The sequence below is a fragment of the Rhyacophila brunnea genome, unplaced genomic scaffold, assembly GCF_057557595.1.
Source record: "Rhyacophila brunnea isolate RB1 unplaced genomic scaffold, BYU_Rbru_1.0 scaffold_72, whole genome shotgun sequence".
NCBI lineage: Eukaryota > Metazoa > Arthropoda > Insecta > Trichoptera > Rhyacophilidae > Rhyacophila > Rhyacophila brunnea.
Window position 1 is genome coordinate 572258 of NW_028233342.1, and position 24645 is coordinate 596902.

Sequence of the window (24645 nt, forward strand, 5' to 3'; positions counted from 1 at the left end):
TAGAATCGATCTTTACTTCAACAGAATCTTCGTCGGATGAATGGATTCAAGATACCTATGCGGCAATCCTAATACGCTTCCATCGTATGCCACGCTTCGGAAAGGGATAAACTCCAAAAATATTACAACGGAAAATTCCAATCTAATTTGTCCCAACAGGAACTCAAAAGACGAGCGATGAGAATATTAATAGACCAAAATGGAAAGAAGTCGGTTGTCAAACATTTGATGCCGAAAACGTCAAAAACGCAAAAAGAGCAAAATAAGCGATCCATCCCATTTTGGAATTGAAGAGTAAAGAAGATTCGACTTATGTAGAAGGAAATTCAATGAAATATACGAAAGCTTAAAAAAGGCAAATATCGTTGAATTCGAAAGAACAAGGAAAATCCCATACTACAAAGTTGACACTAGTACTCTCCAAACTATTAATATGATAATAGGGACAATTACATCCACCCGAAATCCCAAGAATATGTCCGATGTTGCAGTGTTGCTACAAACCGCACAACAGACTTACAAACGCCTCACAACACGACCGAAAAAAGACATTAAATATATTTCAGAAAAAATTTTGCTTCAAGAAAGAATAAGAGATGGACTAGAATTATATAAAAATAAACGCAGTGAAGTTAAAGAATATGAAGTAAAAAAATAAAGAAAAATAATGCGGTCAATAAACATGATTCTAGACATAGATGGTCATCTTTAAACAGTGTTAAATATTTTTACAGAAAATATTAGAATATTAAAGAAAAAAATAGAGCTGTACAAAAAAAGATGTGACTTTACCAGAGAAAATAACTGCTTTGAGCGCAATAGAAGACCTTTTTACAGAGGATTGACACAAAACAAAAGATATTCAATCGAAGCTTCAGATAAACAAATCAAAAAATTTTGGATGAAAATGTGGGAAAAAGGCACGGAAAATCACAACAAAAATAATTATAACGATTACCTATGCCTATTTCTACCTGTCCAAAAACAGGAAAAAATTTGCTTTATAACAGAGATTGAATTTGATAATATAATAAAATCACTGCCAAACTGGAAAGCTACTGGGCCAGATGGAATCTTTAATTTCTTCATTAAAAAAATGACGTGTCTTCATAAATATATATACCAGATCATATTCAGATGAAAGTTTAAAAAATAAAAACCAGGAAGAATGGTTTTACTCAGGCACTACATACCTTATACCAAAAGAAGATGTCAAGATAGGAAATGAATTTAGACCAATAACATGTATGTCTAATTTATATAAATTAACGACAAAAGCGGTCTCAAAAATAATTCAGTATGAAGTAGAGACAAGAGAATTAATTGCAGAAAATCAGTTAGGGACAATAAGGCGTGTTCAAGGAGCAAAAGAACAAGCTCTTATCAATATTGCGATAAATAAAGAGTATGGAAATAATTTATATACAACGTGGATTGATGTAAAAAAGGCGTTTGACTCAGTAGAACATAACTACCTACATGCATGTATTGAAAATTTGAATCTACCAGCATGGATAACATCTTTCATAAGAAAGATTACAAGTAAATGGAGTATATCGTTATGATTAAATGGAGATTAAATCATGAATAAAAGAATAAATAAAGGAATACTACAGGGAGATAGTCTGTCACCCTTTTTATTCGTTCTATGTATTGACCCCTTAAGCAGAAAATTAAATGAACGCTTTCCAGGGGTGAGTGTACTGAACGATAAAAACTCATATACAACAAATCACCTATCTTCATACATGACCTCAAATTAATATCAAAAACTCCAGAAACACTTAAACTCATGACAGACGAAATACTAACCTTCTTTAATGCAGTAGGCCTTGAAATAAACAAAAACAAATCAGCCACTAACCATGAAATATGTGCAGATGTAGAAACATTTATAGAAGGCCCGGCAGCCTATGAATATCTTGAAGTAATTGTGAATAGCAAATTGGTGCTAAAGTTGGATACTATTGATATAATTGCAGAAATAATAATAAATCGAATAAGAAATTTATGTAAGACTAAACTTAATGCTGGGAATTTATTTAAAGCCATTAATGAACATGAAACATCACTCATAAATTACCATATGGGCGTATTAAAATTAGAACCAGAAGAATACATCAAACTTGATGATAAGATAAGAGATATTTTAAACAAATTTTTATTCACTCCCAGCCTAGTAATAAACAAAGATTATATATAAAGAGAAATGAACTAGGACGTGGGCTATGTAATATCGAATTTAAAGCAGAGAAGATGATCTACCAGCTAAAAAATCTGCTTGAAAACAGTAAAAACAGTTCACCGAGGAAGACCGCAATTCTCAAAGTAGAAAAAGATAACAAGACACATCTCTCACTAATTAAGAAATATCTTAAAAATAAATATCATGCTAACATCACCGACTCCGAAACACTGGAGAAAAAGCAGCAAGAAAGTTTATTGTGTAAAATAAAGGAAAAACCATTACACCAAAAACTTTTTGAAGCTAAGAATAATGATATGGTTGATATTGTTGGATCATCAAGATGGATAAAAGATGGCAACATTAAACCAAGTGAAGAAGGAAAGTTCTTTTTTATTCAAGACAGAAACGTGTTTTTCGGTGAGAGGATAAAATGCCCACACTGTAATGAAGCTATGAAAACAATTGATCACCTTGCAACAAGATGCAAGAAAATGTTAGGGCATGATTACACGCGAAGACACAATGAAATCGTAAGGTGTCTCCATTTCCTCCTATCAAGACGATACAACTCAATAAAACCAAAAAGATCTGAACTCACTAAGTACATGAGATCTGCGAAAACGAAAATGCTGAAATAAAAGTTGAAACCCGAATTAAAACGGATATTTACATCAAAAAAATAGACTTGATATTTTTCTATACGATAAAAAAGAAAATATGATTACGCTGATTGAAATAGGTATAACTAGCCTTGATAACTTGACTGAAGTTGAGAATGAAAAATATAGGAAGTATGACATCTTGGCAAATGAACTTGGTTTAATTTACAAATTTAAAACAAGAATAATACCATATGTGATGACTTGGGATCGGGTGGTCACAAAATATCATAAAAAATATATTAAGGAGTAAAAAATACCAGACGAAGTAGAAGCATACATGCAAGCTTTCACACTCCGCAAGACACTTGAACTCATCTCATTTGTGAGAAGAAGAGCAGTTGATGAAGATAGATCAGAGGAAGGTGTCAATGGATGCATCAAGGAGTTGTACATTATTTCTAATGGGCTGACACGTCTAAATAGATAAAATCGATAAAAAGAAAATCAACCCATAAAACAATAAAATTATAATGGGCTTAATTATTATTTAGATATTGATATATATAATTCAAGTTTCTAATATAACACGTAAATTGTGAAAAACTTAATAGTGATTGTAAGATTATTATCCAAAAATAAAATTCATTTTTTACATAAATTGATATGGAGCGGTCCTTCACAATCCACATTTCTACAGTATAAATAGTAAATTAGAGGAAGCATTAAGTTGAGCATATTTTTTTTAAGATTAGTGGAATAAACAAAAACACTAATAAGACATTCAAAAACTAAATTTTAATTATTTTCCATAGGCCAATAGATCTAACAATGATAAAATAATAATTTTCAAGAAAGACTGATTTAAATAAAAATTAACCAATAGAATAATATTAGTGGTATTTTTTTTACAAAATCGCTTTATAATCATCATACGCATGTTCTCTATCAATTGTTCGTGTAATAAAAGGATATGCCGTAGAATTGAAATACCAAAATATGTGTGATAAATACATATATAAATAATTTTATAGAGATATAAGCAAGACACTTGAAATCATCTCATTTGAGCGAAGAAGAGCAGTTGATGAAGATAGATCAGGACAAGTTGTAAAAATATGTATCAAGAAGTCGTGCAATGTTACCAATGGGCTGACTACATTACAATGGATGAAATTGATAAAAATAAACTTAACCCATAAATAAAAAGTTAGGGAAATGAAAATTTAATATTTATAAAATCTTTTTCAAATCTTATTCTTAAAAAACGCGAATCTTTCTTATATGCTTACATATCTTAAAATAAAATATGATGGTGATGCAAAGTGATGCACACATGTTAAATTCAAAAACATTTTTTCTTATATGCAAGTTTAGAATTTTACAATAGAGATAATGCGAGTATTTCAAGAAATATATTAACAATCATATATGTTCTGAAAACGTGAAAGTAAAACAATAGTTTAAAAATACTTAAATTTTAACCCCGGAATCAAGTTTATAATAGCAGAAAAAATATTCACCAATCTTTTTTTAATGTTGAGATAAAATTGTAATCAAACAAAAAAAATGCTAATATGGGCTTTAGATAAGTAATTAAAAAAAAATACGCGGATGAAAAAATATATATTAATTCATAGTCCAATTTCATTCGAAAAACATAAAACATAAATTGAATTTCTATAATAAGTTAATTTTTTTTATTTCGGCATTATTGAGCTCACACAATTCTTAACTTCGAATCTGGTTTTTTCAGATTATCGCAAAATATACAAATGAGTAGAATTAATAAAAATATTTCGCATGTCATATATTGTGATGAGAGATATAACCCTATATAAAAGATTGCTTCATATGTAAAAAATGACATTTTCTATAGACCACGGGCAGATAAATAACATACGCATTCTTCTAGAAAAATATTATTATGATTAATTCATAAATAAATTTACTTGATACACTTTTTCAATTTTGAATCGCTTTAATTTACTTCCAAGTGATTATATGTTTGTTTTCTTAACACATATATTTATTATAATAAATTTTTACTTATATATATTATTAATCGGAGCTAAAATTTTTTATTAATTCAAATCGATAGAAAATACAATTTTATGATGTTTCATGGCTGCAGTATTTATCAAAAAATACAGTTTTACATGTCATATTTACATAAAATAGGGTTCACTATATATAAATATATTTTAAATACGAAACATTGCGGGTCTTAAAAATAGGTCTGCTGAAGATAGTATATTGATTTTGAAATTTGTAAAATTGAATGCCACATTTAATTATTTATATGATAATAAGTCTGAGAATCTCTTAATAATTATATATAGATAATAATCACATATTTTTTTACGAAGGAATTTAAAGGCATGATGCCAGTTTTTTAATCGATCAACGAGTAAGTAAAATAATTTAATGCAAGAAGGCAAACTTATTTTTTGTGAAAACCAAGATAATGTGTATTTTTAAGCAAAAAACACCATAATAAGCAATACATTTTAGCGTGAAAAAATTCGTTAAAGATATAGGTTTAATATTTGCTGGTATATTCAACTTTTTGCCGAAATATAAGTAATTCAATGTTAATAATACTTTTTCTATATCACACAGATATTATGTTGACCTTTTACAACTGATTTTTATTAAATATTAAGATTATATGTAGAAATAATATATAAACTTTTTTATTTTATAAAACATATAAAATATTTTGAAAAAATATAAAAAAAACACAAAATAAGAAAAGAGACATACTTTTCACATGAAAGGATTATTTTTATTTGATTAATATTTCATATATAGTTATAAATTTAAGGAATTAAACATGAATATTCTAAACTCGAAAAAAACATGTAATTATAGTAATTTTGCAAACTTATTCGTGTTATTTATCAATTTATATTGACACTTTGATATTTCGTTCTTATATAAACTATGTAGAAGATCAAAAAATATATTTTATTTTATAAAAAAAAAGAGAGCCTAGGTATAATAATTTTCTCCTTATATTAAAAAAACACGATTTTATTATCTAGGCGAATATTCATGTGTAATTAAATTAAAGAATAGATGAAGAAAAAATATGTTATTAAATAAAACAATTATCTAATTATTAATAAATTAAATACATAAATCTCTAACTTTTAGATTTTATTTCTTATCTTTCTGCTTATATCTTAAATAACGCAAGACATATAACAATAAAATTTTATATCCTATAAAATACAATGTGAATGAAAGTACAAATAAAATGCGTGAAAGTAACATATTTATAATGGTTTAATATAGAGAATAAAAAAATATAAATATAAGATCATCAGGGTGAAGAGATGAGACTTTACCCTGTAGCAATAAGAAACGTTCCTATAACGAGATCCATATTTGGAATGATCAATAAAAAATAAAGAAAGGTGCTATTGCTTGAATTACAATAAAATCACTTCATTTATTTTATAATGAAACATATAGAAGAATATAATTGAATAAAAAATCATAATTTCATTATTTTTTTAAAAACAGCCACCCCATTTTTTATGTTTATAAAACAAAACGTATAAGTCATTTCAAAAATATAATATTTAAAAAAAAAGAGATCAAGAATAATTTTAGGAGTTTATAATTATCGAAGTTCATAATATAATACTTTTATTTCTTTGAAGATGGAATGTATAGACATAATCTATGTATCGATATATATGTGAATAATGCGTCTTAAAATATTTACATTCAAATTTGGCATATTTTTCATTATATTTTAAAATTTTGCTTATCTTTTTATCTGAAATAAAATTCGTTTTTGCATATATTTATCATCTCCTTTAATAATTTATTTTTAAATTCATAAATTATTACCCATAGATTTTATGTTTACCATAGAATTGGAATATCCAATAGTAATTGTGGTTATCGTTGTAGTAATCGTCATAGGATTTATTTACTGGATTAGGAAAGAAAAAACTCATGACTGTGAACTTGAACCAAATTTTAACAGTGCCAATGAAGATCAACAAAGATCTTTTGAAGTAAAAGAAATGAGCAGTATAGAAAAGAAAGTTACGGAGAATTTTAAAATAGTGGATCGCAGAAATCTTAGACAAATTTACAGTATTTTATTCAAAAATTTATACATGCTCGTCGATTTTAGAAATTTCATTTTTACACTTGATGTAGAAATTTCAGAATGTATAAAGTTGAAAAGATATTTTAAGACTATAGAGATACAAGAAATGCACGGAAATTTAGATACCGAAGAACTATTTAATGATTTGACCTCCCACACAAAAAGCAAGAAAATAAATTTCGGTAATATTACTTTTATTCTGATCGATGTTATAATCGTAAAATTAACCGAACAAAAGGAAAATGCAATCAAAGAAGAATCTACGGAACTTCAAATTAAGAAAATAAAAAATATCGAGAAAATATGTATTAAATTGGCGAACATGTTCTTTTTCATTAATAATAATTGCAAAAAATTGCTAGGAAGTTCTTTTTATAATAGCTTAAGATTCTATTTTGCACGGACTATCAAGTTTTTGAACGTATATAAAGGTGGTGATAATTATTTAGATGAGGCAATAACACTAGAGCCAGGCATTCTTTATCCTAAATATCTCAATTTTTATCTTTACTCGAAATTACAGGATAATCCAGATTCACAAAATATATTAGAACCAGATGAAATTCTTGATATTTTTGTGCATGACCAAAAAGAATATACTTTAATCGGTTTTATTGCATATTTGGACTCTATGGACAACTTAAATTTAATGCACGGATCATTTTACAAAGAAAGTGGTGTGTGGAAGGTATTAGAAACCGCAACAATCGTAGATATAAATTTAATATATGAGATATTTAGGAATCCTAACATGGATTACAGTTTATTTTACGAGATGGTCTCTAAGTAAAATTGTTTATCAGAGGTTAAACCACATTTTATTAAAAAACAAAACAACCCTTTTAAAAATTAAAATTGTAATTATAATATATTGATGGGAAACCTTGGCTAATAACACCTAAAATATTTTATTGTCAAGTAGATATGAATATATTTAAAAAATTTTATCTAATTATTAAAATTCGTTCCATTAGTTATCTAGATTTAGACAACTTTTTTGTCTGATGTAATATATAATATTTTGAGATGAAAATTCATTGTTACCACCTTTGAATAGTTTTGCATGTTAAATATTGCAATGTTCACTTTTTCAAACTTATTGTAGAAAAAATTATGCTAATTTTAGGTAAAGAGTTTGCTATGCAATAAAAAAAAACCAAATAACATAATATTTTATTTTTCGATGGCTCTCAACAAGAATTTCGCAATAAATATAATTATATGCCAGAATTCATAAAAATGAAATATACATAGATTTTAATACAGATACCACAATTAGCAAAATAAAATCGCAAAATACCAAATTTAGCCAATGATGCATGTAAAAAACATTAAAACATACATAAAACACAAGGTTGATATCATGCCTTACATGTTTAGATGTAAGATCTTCACGAAACGGTCTGGTTTGAGTAAAGAACAAGATGGGAAAAACAACGCAATCAATCCTTTGATTAATATCACATAAATGATGCACACAATATATTTGTTCAATTTCGAATTATACTTCAGTCTACATAATACAAGAGAACTTAAATAGAAAAAATATTGAAAAAAAATCAAAATACGTATGTTTTTAATGCCTGTCGTTGTAATCTTTCGTAATAAATATTTATTTAATAGTCATTTATAAACAATTTCATTAGGCATAATTTTTTAATCGACTACATTCTGTTTATAAAATCCGTGTTCTATTTTAGCGCCTTAAATGATATAATCCATGCGCAGCATCATGTAATAGTCAGTTGGGCTTTCAGTACCATTTATATAACTGGCACAAAAAATACATTTGGATTCTGTTACTGTAGAGAATTACAAAGAGCTACTTAGAAAGTAGTTTTTTCCTGCTAAATTAACCCTTTTCCTTTTTAAAAAACCGTAACTGCAATAGATTAATATATAATTTTATGAATTATTGATTATTCATAAGCCAATAGAATTACTTTATCGCCTCTTTATTTTATTAAAATATGTTGGTGCATTTTTAAAGTCTAAAACAATGATTTATTGTTTATTCATATCATTCATAATGGTTCTTGTAGTAAAAAAGAGACGCATGTAAACCTAAATAAACTAGAAATTTCTCGAAGAATCTTTTTATATATATAAAATGCAATTTTTGATTAAAAAACACAAAAAGTTGCGCGACATTGTTTGATTTGAAAAAAGGCAAACATATATGAATAAAAAATTTAATGTTTTGAAAGAAAAAAAAGACAATTGTATATAAAACAAAGAATAACACTAAAAACATAAATAGAGCACATTTTCTTAAGCTTAAAATATTTATTAAAAAAAAATACAAAAGGAGAAAGAAAAAGTGCACTGTTGTGCTAAGCTATTCACAAGCATATTACTTTTTTTATGAATAAATATATCAAATCTATAATTTATTTCTATAAAAAAAAACCATAAAACTTAGTTTTTGTGAAAACCAGTTAAGTTTACAGGTGAAATTTTTATTTATTTATTGTATTTTATTGATTTTTCAAGTAAAATTTTACATTTAACGTTCATATATGTCGTTGAAATTTTTTTATGTATATTAGCAGTTTTAAACACCATGCAAATATCAATATTGTATTTTAATTGAAAATTTTGCTTTTTATAATTCAAGAAAGTTTATTGAAATATATGTATTAATTACCTAAAAAACAATTATTACAAGATTTTATATAAACAGAAGCATGCAGTTTTTAGAAATTTATGTACGGATTGATATATGGTAGCCAATGATAATTCGAAGTTTTTATATATGTGCTTTATGATGTCCAAAGTTGCTTTTCAGATGCTACACAAAACGATACGACTATTGTCTCGTAAATTAGTAATACTGATCTTAAAAAGTCACTTTTGTATAATAAAAGACAAAAATAAGGATATCTTTTTTTTATTATCATAGAAATTTCTCTTTATCACAATTTTATGATTTTTACATAAATATACAATTAGAGGTGAAGAAAGATAAAAAATTAAAATGCAAAATTATCAGTATTCGTATATTTCAATCAAAATTTGTATAAATTAAAAAATTGACATGATATGTATTCCTCATAATCAAATAAGAAATATATCATTGAAATATCTGCCCAGACAGACAAACATGTTACATCAATAATTATTTTACGATTAATGTTGCGAAATTTTATTATAAGTCATTTTATTTGCGCTCAAATTGTGTAAATAGTTTAAAAAGAAAGTTTGTGCGATTTAAATCATTTATGTTTCGTGTTTTTTCAAATCTTGATTATAAATTATCCCTTTTCGGCAAATTTATATTCTTGAAATAAATACTCCTTTTAGACACAGATTTCAATAATCCATGTGCAGTTTGAGCTGATTTTCTTTTATATAATCGATTTTTAAGTATATAATTGTTGGATTTGCTATTAATTTCTCAAAAAAACACATACCGAATCAAAAATCAAATAATTCATTTATTGCCGTACGGTTAGAAGATGGGCCGAAAAGTTATTCAGAAAGATTTTATATGAACAATGGATCTTCACTAATATATGATGTAATTTTGGAAACGGAGGATGGTGTAAAGATTGGATGTTTTATGTTTATACCCACTGAACCAAACTTAGAAAATAATCCATCGCCTAAATATTGCATATATTTGCATGGAAATTGTGATTTAGAAATAATTATCTGAATGGTTGCCCATTCTCTCATTTTGATCATGTCGCAAAACATTTACATATGCTGATTCCTGATTATCGTGAGTATTGTGATTCAGAGTGTATATTTACAAAAATCGGTGTGAATTTTGATATTGACGCTTGTGTAATATACGTCCGAACAAAATATTGCAAAGAGGTTAGTATAATTGGATATTCACTCGGTGGTGCTGTAGCAATTGAGTATATTCGTTTTATTTCTGAGAGCAAAACAAAGAACAACAAAATGGCAGATATAGACAAAATTGTGCTTATAAGTTCATTTGTATCAACTAGAAGGCTTTTAAATGAAGATCATAAAATATTGATGCTTTTAATCAACTTCTTTTATTTAGGGGCCACCAAAAAAATACTTGAGGATTGGGATTATGATTCCTTGCAAAATATTCATTATTTAAAAAAAGAACAAGTGTTTATCGTACATTATACAGGCGATATGGTTGTTAATATCAAGCATGCCCATCGAATATTAGAGAATTTCGAATGCGAAAATCATATAACTATAAATGGACATCATTGTAGCTTTGATTCAGATGGTGTATTGGTCCGCAAAATCATAAAATTATTTACTTCTTCGAATTAAACAACGAATAAAGGTGGGTAATCAAAGACAATATGTAATATTATTAGAAAAAAAATCATTATATTTTTGAATTCTGATCTTAGAAACTAATTTTTATGATTAGTTAAGAAAATATGTGCATACCCTATTAATTTTAATACAAATTACGATGTTATATATTTCATTACAAATCAATTTTTTTGTATTTAATGCAAAAATCTAGCCTTAAATAAGATATAATCTTATTTTATGCAGGTAAAAACGTTGTGTCTATGATTAGCTTTGTTGGCTTTTTTCATTTCACACCTACATACGGACATGATACTTTACAAAAAGATTTTTAATGCACCAATTTTATATTTTAAAGAAAATAGATCTTGCATTTGGTTATATAATAAAAAATAAAAAATTAAAAATTAAAATAATTTAAAATGATATTATAAATCAAATAGAAAGTAAAAAATTTAACACAAATATTTCTTGTTTTTGGTTTAACTACTTCATGTTAAAAATTTTTGATGGATTTACCCATAAAAAATACAATGAACGCAATAATAAATCATAATAATGATCACTTATGCATTAAATTTAAAAGTTTATCCTCCCACTTTTAATAACAGAAAATATATTTTTTTCGATATGGTAATTCAGTTTTAAAACTAAAATTTAAATTAAATGTATATATTACATATAAATATCACAATTTTAAGAAATGAATTCACTTATAGATTTAGAATCAAAATATAAAAATCACGATTTCCATTTTGTAAAGATGACCCGGGTGAAAATTTATTTGAAGGTTTGAAAAAAGATTTATTTATAATAATAACAAATATCAGAGACATCGCTTATAAATTTGTACTTATCAATCATAAATAGATATGCTAAAAACGTTTGTTACACAGGTAATATGTTTAAAACTAAAACCGAATCTAAATACATATACCTTTTATATAAAAACACAAATAAATCACATCAAGTTTATTTTTATTTGCAAAATGAAGACCAATAATTTCAAATTGATACATAATGGTGAAATATAGATTGAGAAAATAAATCCGAATACCCATCAATGTGATAAAGATGGCCTCCAAAACTAAGGCTAAATGTAAAAGTTCAATGAAAAGTAAGTAATATTAAATATGCAGATTTAGAGTATGAAATTACAAATAAATATATTAAATTTTAAATAATTTATCAGGTAAGCGTATAAAAATATTGTGTAAACATTGTCATGCTAAAATTTTCTGAGCTTCAACTCAAAAGATTTAATAAATATCGCATAAAGAGTGATCATAATATATATTCTATATTTATAATAAAATTAATCCGCATAATTTCTTTAAATAAATTATATTGCCAGCAATAAATAAAGAAACTTTTTTCAAGCTTTTAATTTACAAAATATGTATAAAATATAGATAAAATTTTCATTATATTTCGATAATTAATTTTTTTAATCTATAAAGTTACTTATGACAAATATAAAATATGCTTGAGATATTTTAACCAGTTTGATATATTAATTTTGTGTATAAAAGCATAAAATTAATGTTTACATAAAATGATTTGAATATAAAATTAACATAATAAATTTAATTTTCAAATTTTATCAACTTTTATTTTATGGTAATATCTTGGATATCAATCAGATTATCAAATAATTTTGTCTGCATCTATATGCATATGTTACCAGAAACTATATTTCATTGTAATGATTTATATTCCAAAATAATATAACAAGCTTTAAGTTAAATAACATGTTTTTAATGCAATTTTTTTTTGAAAAAAATGCAAAGAATAGAAATAAAGATTGATTTTATAAAAATAGCTTTATTTTTTGTGACAATATGAATAAATATATGAAGGGTTGTTTTTCTAAATTAAGCCACAACCCCCATGATAATTTTTCATTTTTTTGAAACAAGATAATCTATATATAAGTTGCTCGACGAAATTCCTTTTTTGACTTTAAGAATTCATTTTTGACAAGTAATTATATGTGCTAGATCTTTTTATACTGGCCTAGACTTCATTATATTTAATATTAGAATTATAAATGGCTTATAATATGGGTGAAACAGAAAAATTAGAAGCAGAGCACAACAAAGACAAAAAATGCGCAACTATGGCTGTAACCGAGCTGAGATGTGATGTTATTGGAATATGTGCAAATCTTTTTGAAAAATCAACAATATATCTGACGTTAGAATCGATCTTGACGTCTACGGAATCAGCTATAAATGAATGGGTTCAAGATGCTTATGCGGCAATCCTAATACGCTTCCATCATATGCCACGCTTCGCATGAGTGAAACTATAAAAATACTACAACGGAAAATTCCAATGTAATTTGTCCCGACAGGAACTCAAAAGAAGAGCGATGAAAGCATTAATAGACCAAAATGATAAGAAGCCGTTCTTCAAACGATTTGATCCCGAAAACGTCAAAAACTCAAAAATGAAATTGCAGGGACTATACTATTTTGGAGCTGAAGATCATAGAAGAGTCGACTTATATAAAATGTAATTCAATGACATATACGTATGCTTAAAAAAGGCAAATATCGTTGAATTTAAAAGAACAAGGAAAATCCCATAATACAAAAATGACACTAATACACTCCAAACTATTAATATGATAATAAAGACAATTACATCCACCTAAAATCCCAAGAATATGTCCGATGTTGCAGTATTGCTACAAACCGCACAACAGACTTACAAACGCCTCACAACAAAACCGAAATAAGACAACAAATATATTTTAGAAAAAATTGAGCTTTTGGAAAGAATAAGAGATGGACTAGAATTATATAAAAATAAACGCAGTAAATTTAAAGAAGAAGAAGTAAAAAAATTAAGAAAAATAATACGATCAAGAAACATGATTCTAGACATAGATGATCATCTTAAAACAGTGTTAAATATTTATACAGAAAATATTAGAATATTAAAGAAAAAAATTGAGCCGTACAAAAAAAGATGTGACTTTACCAGAGAAAATAACTGTTTTGAGCTTAATAGAAGACTTTTTTTACATAGGATTGACTCAAAACAAAAATTATACAATCGAAGCTTATGATGAAAAAATAAAGAATTTTTGGATGAAAATGAGGAAAAAGGTACGGAAAATCAGAACAAAAATAATTATTACGATTACCTATACCCATTTCTACCTGTCCAAAAACAGGAAAAGATTTGCTCCATAACAGTGATTGAGTTTGATAATATAATAAAATCACTGATAAACTGGAAAGCTGCTGGACCAGATGGAATCTTTAATTTCTTTATTAAAAGTTTACGCCACCTCAAAAATTCATTTTTCAGATTAGATCAGATGAATGTTTGAAAAATTAAAATTAAAAGAATGGTTATATCTGGTACGAAAATATCTTATACCAAAATAAGATGTCAAAAAAGGAAATGAATTCGACCAATCGCGTGTATATCGTACTTATACAAGTAAAAAGACAAAAGCGGTTGCAAAATAATTTAATATGAGGGGAAGACAAGAAAATTATATTTCGGAAAATCAGTATGAAACAATAAGGTGAGTTAAAGAAAAAAAGCTCTTATATGTATTGAGATAATAAAGAGTGTAGAAAAATTTATTTACAACGTGGATTGATGTAAAAACGGCATTTGCTCGAATAACATAACTATCTACATGTATGTATTGAAAACTTGAATCTATCTACATCTAAAAGCTTCTTTTATAATAAAGAATACGAGCAAATGAAGTATATCTTAAAGGATAAATGGAGATTAAATCATGAATAAAAGAATAAATCAAGGAATACTACAGGGAGATAGTCTGTCACCTTTTCTTTCGTTCTATATATTGATACCTATAGCAGAAAATTAAATGAACGCTTTCCAGGGGTGAGTGTACTGAACGATAAAAACTCATATACAACAAATCACCTATCTTCATACATGACCTCAAATTAATATCAAAAACTCCAGAAACACTTAAACTCATGACAGACGAAATACTAACCTTCTTTAATGCAGTAGGCCTTGAAATAAACAAAAACAAATCAGCCACTAACCATGAAATATGCGCAGATGTAGAAACAATTATAGAAAGCCTGGCAGCCTATAAATATCTTGGGGTTATTGGTAATATCAAATCAGAGCAAAAGCAAGAAACTATAGATATAATTGCAGAACAAATATTAAATCGAATAAGAAATTTATGTAAGGCTAAACTTCATGCTGGGAATTTATTTAAAGCCATTAATGAACATGCAAAGTCTCCCATGAATTACCATATCGGCGTATCTAAATTAGAACCAGAAGAATACATAAAACTTGATGATAAGATAAGAGATATTTTAAACGAATTTTCTATTTACCTCCAGCCTAGTAATAAACAAAGATTATATATAAAGAGAAATGAACTAGGACATGGGCTATGTAATATCGAATTTAAAGCCGAGAAGATGATCTACCAGCTAAAAAATCTGCTTGAAAACAGTAAAAATAGCTCACTGAGGAGGGCCGCGATCTATAAAGTAGAAAAAGATAACAAGACTCATCTCTCACTTATTGAATAATGTCTTAAAAAAAGTATCATGTCAAATCACCAATTTAGAGACACGGGAGAAAGGCAGCATGAAAGTCTATTGTGTAAAATAAAAGAAAAACCATTACACCAAAAACTTTTTGAAGCTAAATATAATGATATGGTTGATATTGTTGGATCATCAAGATGGATAAAAGATGGCAACATTAAACCAAGTGAAGAAGGGAAATTCTGTTTTATTCAAGACAGAAATCTGTTTTTCGGTGAGAGGATAAAATGCCCACATTGTAACGAAGCTATGAAAACAATTGATCACCTTTCAACACGATGCAAGAAAATTTTAGGGCATGATTACACGCGAAGACACAATGAAATCGTAAGGTGTCTCCATTTCCTCCTATCAAGACGATACAGTTCAATAAAACCAAAAAGATCTGAACTCACTAAGTACATGAGATCTGCGAAAACGAAAATACTGAAATAAAAGTTGAAACCCGAATTAAAACGGATATTTTAATCAAAAAAAATAGACCTGATATTTTTCTATACGATAAAAAAGAAAATATGATTACGCTGATTGAAATAGGTATAACTAGCCTTGATAACTTGACTGAAGTTGAGAATGAAAAATATAGGCAGTATGACATCTTGGTGAATGAAATTGGTTTAATTTACAAATTCAAAACAAGAATAATACCATATGTGATGACTTGGGATGGGGTGGTCACAAAATATCATAAAAAAAAAGTTAAGGAGTTAAAAATCCCGGACGAAGTAGAAGCATACATGCAAGCTCTCACACTCCGCAAGACACTTGAACTCATCTCATTTGAGAGAAGAAAGACAGTTAATGAAGATAGATCAGGGGAAGGTGTCAATGGATGCATCAAGGAGTTGTACATTATTTCTAATGGGCTGACACGTCTAAATAGATAAAATTTATAAAAAGAAAATTAACTATAAATAAATAAAAGTTAACATGGGTCCAATTAAAGATAAAATCCAATATTTTAAACATAATAAATGCAAGCAACAGATAAACTAAGAGTTTTAACCAATTCACGATTAAGATACAGACTAGAAATAATAAAAGACATATGTTTAAAAGCTAGAACAAAGTACGAAGTTCATATAAAGAAAGCTGGATTTATTCGAATTGGTATCGCACATATTTTGGCCAATAAATACGTGCCAGTTGGAACTGACAAGTATGGACTTTCGTTTTCAAACAAAGGATACAGATTATAAGAGTCTTCAGCGAAACTTTTGCGAGGAATTTAATGTTAAGGATATAATTGGTGTAGAAGTTTGTCTTAAATCTGAAAAATCCAATCTTTCTTATTTGAGATTCTATAAAAATGGGGATGATTTGGGTGTCGCCTTTTGGAATCTACCTTTCTCGGAAGTTTATCCTGCCTTTTCTTTTTATGGAGATTGTGAGGTTGAGGCTAATTTTAGTGAGTTTCAAGTATATTTGAATGATTAAGATTGCAAGTATAATGATTATAAACACATATTATAACATTTGTTTTTTTAATACTTAAATTAACTGAGATCTAATAAAAAATTTACTTTAGTCTAACTATAAAAGAATTAAAATTATATTTTCGCACAAATATAATAGATAATACTATATTAAGAATTTGTAAAATTTGATCTATATTGATTATATAGTTTTAAAATATAAAATATAATAGATGATTAATCGGACTGGTATACTTGATATATTGAAGTTCATATCATGGTTTGTTTGTAAAACATAGATTAAATGCTATTGAACAAGTTTCAAACGATTTTTTATCGCAAGTAAAGCTTAACTATATGCGATTTAGTCTTGAATTTAATAGAAACACAATTTTTTCTATCTCTTTTATTAAAAATAAAATTTTTGTTATTTGTAACGATATCATAGGATTATTAGAACAGAAAAATATTAAAAGTGCATCTTTTATATATCATTTTCTTATATTGGTATCTTAGTCTCCGTATGGTTTAATATTAATAAATAAATGGTTTTTGTGTTAAATATGTATTAAATTTAGTTATTCCTTATTTTATTCAAATATTTACTCATAATCTTTATTTTATTTTAAATCCTTTGCTATTGATTTTTTACAATTTAAATACATGTTATTCTAAAATTTAGTCTATTATCTCACCATGAAGGAAATTATATCTTCTCATAGATAAAAATATTTTATTAAGTATAATTGTCACAAAAATAATTTACTTCTCTTGTATTATTATCTTGTGCACGGCATAATAAAGATTATAATTTTGTTAAATTTTTTATATTTATATGCTTTTAATCATATTTGGGCTTATAGTAGATAATAAAAATTTATTATTTTTGTGAATTATATACAATGATCATAATCACAGTATATTGTAAAACTTTTTATGATTCGATACTTCTAATTGGTTTTGTGCTATAAATAAAATATAAAATATAGTGGTTTATTATTTTTGAGCATAGCTAAATAATGACTATAATTTTCATAATTTTCATTTATTTTTTTCATATTTTTACTTCTTTCTTATGCTTTGTGATTGAAAATAAATATAATTTTTCAAGGACTTATTTTTTTATTCGCTGAAAGATAATTTTAATATTATAAATAAATTTTAATGTAGCGAGCCATATAGAGCAAAAATCATATATATAATTGATAATGTTGCAAAAATTCTAGTTTGAATACAAATAATAAATTTATAAATATTATCCCAAACATATAAAATTTTTTTTTAGTCGTTTATCTTTAAGGTACAGAAAGAAATTTGATTTATTAGAACGACGATTATGTATACAAAAGAAAAAATTCAAGTTTCTAATAACACCCTGATATTTGACTAACCTTGATGTTTACAAAGAAAACATTTTATTTATCTGTTTAAATTAATTTGCCCTGTTTTTAGGATATTTTTTTGATCTTATTGCTGATTTTGCATGTAAATCGTGACTGAGACAATTATAAAATTTATAAAAGATATGTTCTTTTATATCTGAAAAGCAAAATCAAACAAAGAAACTTGATTTTTGAAGAATTTTATTTGGAATAAGATCATTAGTTACACTATTTTTTTGATCAAATGCTAGATATATATATTTTTTACTTGTTTAATTTTTTTAAATTTCAATACAACAAAATATATCAGTAAATAGCCTATTTTTCTGAATTTTATGCATGATTATTTATTAAAAAAACTTAAATCCTCTAAAGCCCCTTACGATACTTCTTAATAAATAAAATTTAGATAACGATAATTTGAGTTTTTTTATATAGGGATGTAAAACATATCGATTAAATTTTTTTTGCACAAGTGAAAAAATTTCATTGATCGTATACATCCTTTAATCATTGTTATGGAGGGAATACTCCTGCGTCTTTACGATGTTTTATAGTAATTTTTTAAAATAAATTCGTTTCTTTTGAAATTTCTTAAAAGTGATATAAAACTAGGGCCATAGAGGGCTCAGAGTTTTAAATTTATTTAAATATAAACCTTTTTATTAAAAAAAGGTACTATAAAAATCGGTTTACTTCGATTTTTTTGTAAATGGTTTACTACTTGTCACTCAAAAGAGTTTTCGTACTTGTAGATATATCAGAGAGGACATTTATGTATCCATGATTGAATCTATAATATCCTATTTATAGATTTTTAATTATATGTTTATATGAAAAAAACTAAATTTCACCCCCGCCCAAATAAAAGTTGATAACAGGTGCGTGGAGAGATACACTCTACCTATATGGTACAAATACCTTTGCCTCCAATCATATTAGATTGCCAGAGGCATACATGGGGTTCCGTAAGCTCGGAACCAAGGTCTGGCTGTACCATAAGGCTAGAGTGTATAACATTCCAACTTTAAATCTCGCCCTGCCTTTCGACGTGCAACGCCTAGAACACCGTTTCACACTAGAATTGGGCAGAGGCTAGCATGCATCAATCACATATGTATGCCGGCCTTAATTTTAATTAATAAAATGGTGCTCTATATATATCTATTTATAATATAGTACAATGATCCAAAAAAATATTTTATGCTACATATCTGATTCTTTTCGATCAAAAAGAATCGACGGTATTTTTATTTCCAAATATATATGTGTAATAGAATATTCTTAAAAAATTTACGGCAAGATATAACGATCTTATGTTCTAATTAATAAAATTTAATGGAAAATTTCTATAGAATGGAGGTAAAATATATCCTGTTTTTTTTTAATTTTGGAGGTGAAAATTTTATGGAGGTAGAAATTATATTGAGGTAGAAATTATAAAGAGGTAAAGGTTTTATGGAGGTAGAAATTATATCGAGGTAAAATCTTAAGGAGGTAAAGGTTTTATGGAGGTAGAAATTATAAGGAGGTAGAAATTATATTGAGGTAAAATATAATTAAATTAAATTTTCACTAATAACGGCCAGTTAGAAATATATAAATTCTATGAAAGTGAAATCCCCCCAGTATTATGGGATTTTACATATTTTAATAATTTCAAATGTATAGTCCTATATTATAAATACTTTTTCGCGCTTTTAAACGCCATAATAGCAATTTTTTGGTTAGAAAAGGCCAGTTTTGATTTAATTCAAGCTATATTTTAAAAATATCCGATAATGAAAAATAAAATGATTTAGACAAAATAAATTGTCTTTGGTGTTGTAATACCATGAAGTATAATAAGGAAACATATAATGACCAAATTACCTTTAGGGCTCTTGATTATGGGTATACACGAAGATCTGGATTTCCACAATAAATTCTTTCCGTATTTAAAATTATCTAAAATATGTATCATTGCCCGCACATTTATTATACGATACTATAATATCTAAGATTTGAAGTTATTTTCTAGCTTATTTTATCTTTTTAAAATTATAGATGCAATGTAATTATGACATTTAAATTGTATCTCTGATTAAATTTTGATTTTTCCAAGTATAAATCAACAAAATATTATAATTACAAATTGTAGTTCTGTAATATAAAGTACTTCTCAGCAGTAAATTTATTTTAATAGTAAAATGTTTATTTTTGAATTTTTATGATGATCAAAAATTTCAAGCTAAATAATTTCTAAGAATACGAGTTTCAAAATTTTTAAAAGATTTATATAATTTTAAGGCTTAAAGTAAATTATAATAATAAATCCGATCTTTCTACATTTAAAAACCATGACAAATGTTCGATCCTCATGTAAAATTATACCAATAATTAGCTTAGGATGATAATTTGCCTCTCTAAATTCAAATACCTATTTTTTTTTTTAAATAATCCCTTCTTGCTTCTCATCAGTACAGCACGCTATTGTATATAATAACTAAATATTTTCAACAAAATATTTCTTACAAAATTTAAGGATTTAGGTCGAATTTATATTATCTAATACCATTGTGCCAAAAAAATAATAATTGTTTATATGATTTTTTCGAGATTATAGGGTATATATAATCCTCTTTTTTTTACAAAAATAATTATTGATTTACTTTTCTCTATCAGCTATTTGAGGGACCGAACTTTCATAATACATTGCAATTTAGAATATAAGAAGAAAGAAACATTGGGCCTTCTTTAAACTGTAATTAAAAATAAATCAAATCTGTTCGAAATAGTAAAATGTAACTACCTCAAGATAATTTTCTTATTATTACCAAAATGGAGTATTTTTAAAAAGATCACTGCTTATTCATATTTATAAAAATAAATTTTATATTTAGAATTAGAATTTATCCAGTTTAATGGATTCTTAGATTGATTTTATTGCGCTTATTTTTTTAAAAAAATCAAAGATGATAATACTATTGTGAGTGCGTGTTATCAGCTGGATTTTTGTACAAAAATATAATTCATAGACTTTTAAGCCATTTGAGATCTGTTTTTCTTTTACAAACTCTAAAAAAATATCATTATTTTGTATTATAATTAAAAAACCTAGTTTTATAAGGATTCGATGAGTTTTGGTTCTTTTTTAACATAAAAATTATATAGTTTTATTGCGAAAAAAAATCGTTGGGTTTATTTATTGCTTTCTTTTTATTGTTTCTGTGATTTATTTCTACTTAAAATTGATCCTTTTATATCAAATACCTGATAAATCAAATAATAAAAACGTATGAAATTGTCTATTTGAGAAAAAAAGTGAATCAGTTATGATTATTTTGTATTTTTTATCACCGAAGTTTCTTTAAGTTATTTTTTATTCACTTTATTGGATTTTTCTTACTTTTAATTTCACATTTTTTCACTTTTAATAATTTACAGTTATAAATATTCAGCTTTTTGGGTATTTATTCATCGATAACAAGCTGTTTTCTATACTCTACAATCCTTTTCTGTTTTTTAGAAGTGTTATAAATCTTTTAAAGATATACACTTTATAAATAGTATCTAAGGAAATAGATATTCTTGATAAATCAGCAATTTACAAATGACAAGGTTGAAAAACACATGCACTTATGGATCTTCCTAAGGTTGAGATATAGGCAAGAATATTGTATTATCTAAAGGCTACGATTTGATTTCATATAGGAATTTTTATGTAAATGGTTGTAAAAAAAGTCTAATATACAATTTAAACCATTGCATATAGCAAGAATTACTTATATGATTAGAATTTTTTATATGCTAAATAATTCAAAAACAAAACGGTACAAGATATATAAAATTATATTCTTTGGAATAAGATTGTTGTTTTTTAAGATAAAATCCGCAAAAAAATATGCAGTAACCAATATAATACTATAGTTAGCTAAAATATTATGCATATTTTTGCATGTTAAGTGCCACAAAAAAAAAGGTTTTCGGATATGCGAATATATTTTCCTGGTTCTTTGAAGATTTAAATGTGTATACAGGCTAAATATTTCAAAATAAAATCGTAGCTAAAAATCTAACGCCCACAAAAGATGTGTATAATATTAATAAACAAGAAAAAACTTAATTTGGTGGTCTGTGATTAATTTATAAATATAATAAAATTTTTATACTATTATATTTTAATCTTTCTTTAATATTAATGCTTATTAGAGCGATTATTTCTAATGAAATCTTAATGTATAAGTGTATATCTCTAAAAATATAAAAAATTCTTTATATCATATATCTTACATACCTTACATTATTACATCTTATATCTTTAAAATGCGAAAACGAAGAAATTTAATCAAAAAAAGATGCAATTACTGGATGCTTGTGATAAAAATTAACCTAAAAAAATTAGGAAAATAAGGAGACGCTCGGATGAAGAATTTATAGCTAGTGAACTAATCGATATAAAACAGGAAACTAGTATTAGACGGATAACGAGTTATCGCACAACTTACAAGTTTTTTTTTGCAGTATAAAAAAACAGATCACCAATATGAAAGTAACAAGTATCGATAAGCTGAACAATCTTGAAACCGAGAAAATAATATTTATGGGCTAATGAACACCCACTCATATAAAAGGGTCTAAAAAGAATACTTCTATGTCCTATAACATCGGTTAGTGTGATCACGTAATACGATAAGTATTATATTAAGGAATCGATTATACCTATAGAACTATATACACTAATAATCGCATTGAGGAAGTTTGAATATAAAAAATTATACATTGAGAATGTATAAAAACTATACTTAAAATATGACTTGTTGAAACGGACATAAAGAAAATCGATATATAAAGTAATCCATAGTTTTGCGCGTTAAAAAATGAGAAGTTATATAAAAAAGTAGCCCTTAAATAAATATGATCCCAATCAAATACTCTACACATATATGTTTTAACTTTGTATTATCCTTAAAATTAGAGGCTTTTGAGTTCATTTTATAAGCTGGACATGCAACTTTATTTTTTTAACGTACTATAAATCATTTTCAATCAATTTTTGTGCTTTTTATAAAATTTATGCCGATAATTTATTTCTTATATTGTGAATTTGCTATAAATAAATTATATATGGTCTTCTACACAGATTATTCCATTTATTGTGTTTATTATAAATCATCAAAAATGACATATTTTATAGCTAAATTGATTGAAACTTAGATATGAATATGATAATATAGAAAATTGTATAAAAAATAGAAGCAGTCCCAAGAAATAATAATTATTTTTGACACAGCTTCGTATATTGAACCTAAAAACCAATTTTATTTATTTAGATTGTTAAAGTAACGTCTTAACGTCATTATTACTACAAAAGTACAAATTAGATACCAAATACATTCATATTCTACATAGTGAATAAAGAACATTGAATTTCGCTAATATTTAGCTAAGAATTATTTACAAAGAAAAAAACAAGCTTTTTCTTGTTCCACAATAATAAAATATTTATTTGCGCCTTGCTAAATTATACAATCCGATTTATAAAAAGTTACAATTATATAACTTATCATGGTTTCAATTCTTTTTTTTACAAATTTCGGCGATTTCTATGAATATATATGTAGGTTTAATTGATAATATCTACAATTTAGACATCTGTATTGAAATCGGTGTTTAAAAACATACAAAAAACATTATAATCTTTTTATACAACGAAGACAATATTTTCTACTCTATAAATGTTTTATCACCTATAAAAGACATTTTTTCACATTTGCAGATTTTATTTATTGATCAAAGCGTTATTAAGCACATTATTCGCTATAAAAATATTAAACAATTGACCTAAAATTATTTTTATCCTGTTTTCTCACCTTCACATTTATATTTCGATTGCTAGTTATGATTTTTTTATTAGATTCCCTGATCAAGCTTATAAAACCAAAAAATTTAGCACCTAAAAGCGAAACTGACATATGTTTTATTTCAAAGACATTCTATTAAATGACTTTAGACTTTAATATCAAATATTTTTTTTTATAATAAATTTTAAAATAATTCTATCATCATTAAAAATTGAGATAATTGATGTTTTCTAACACATGACTGATTTTAACATGTTATGA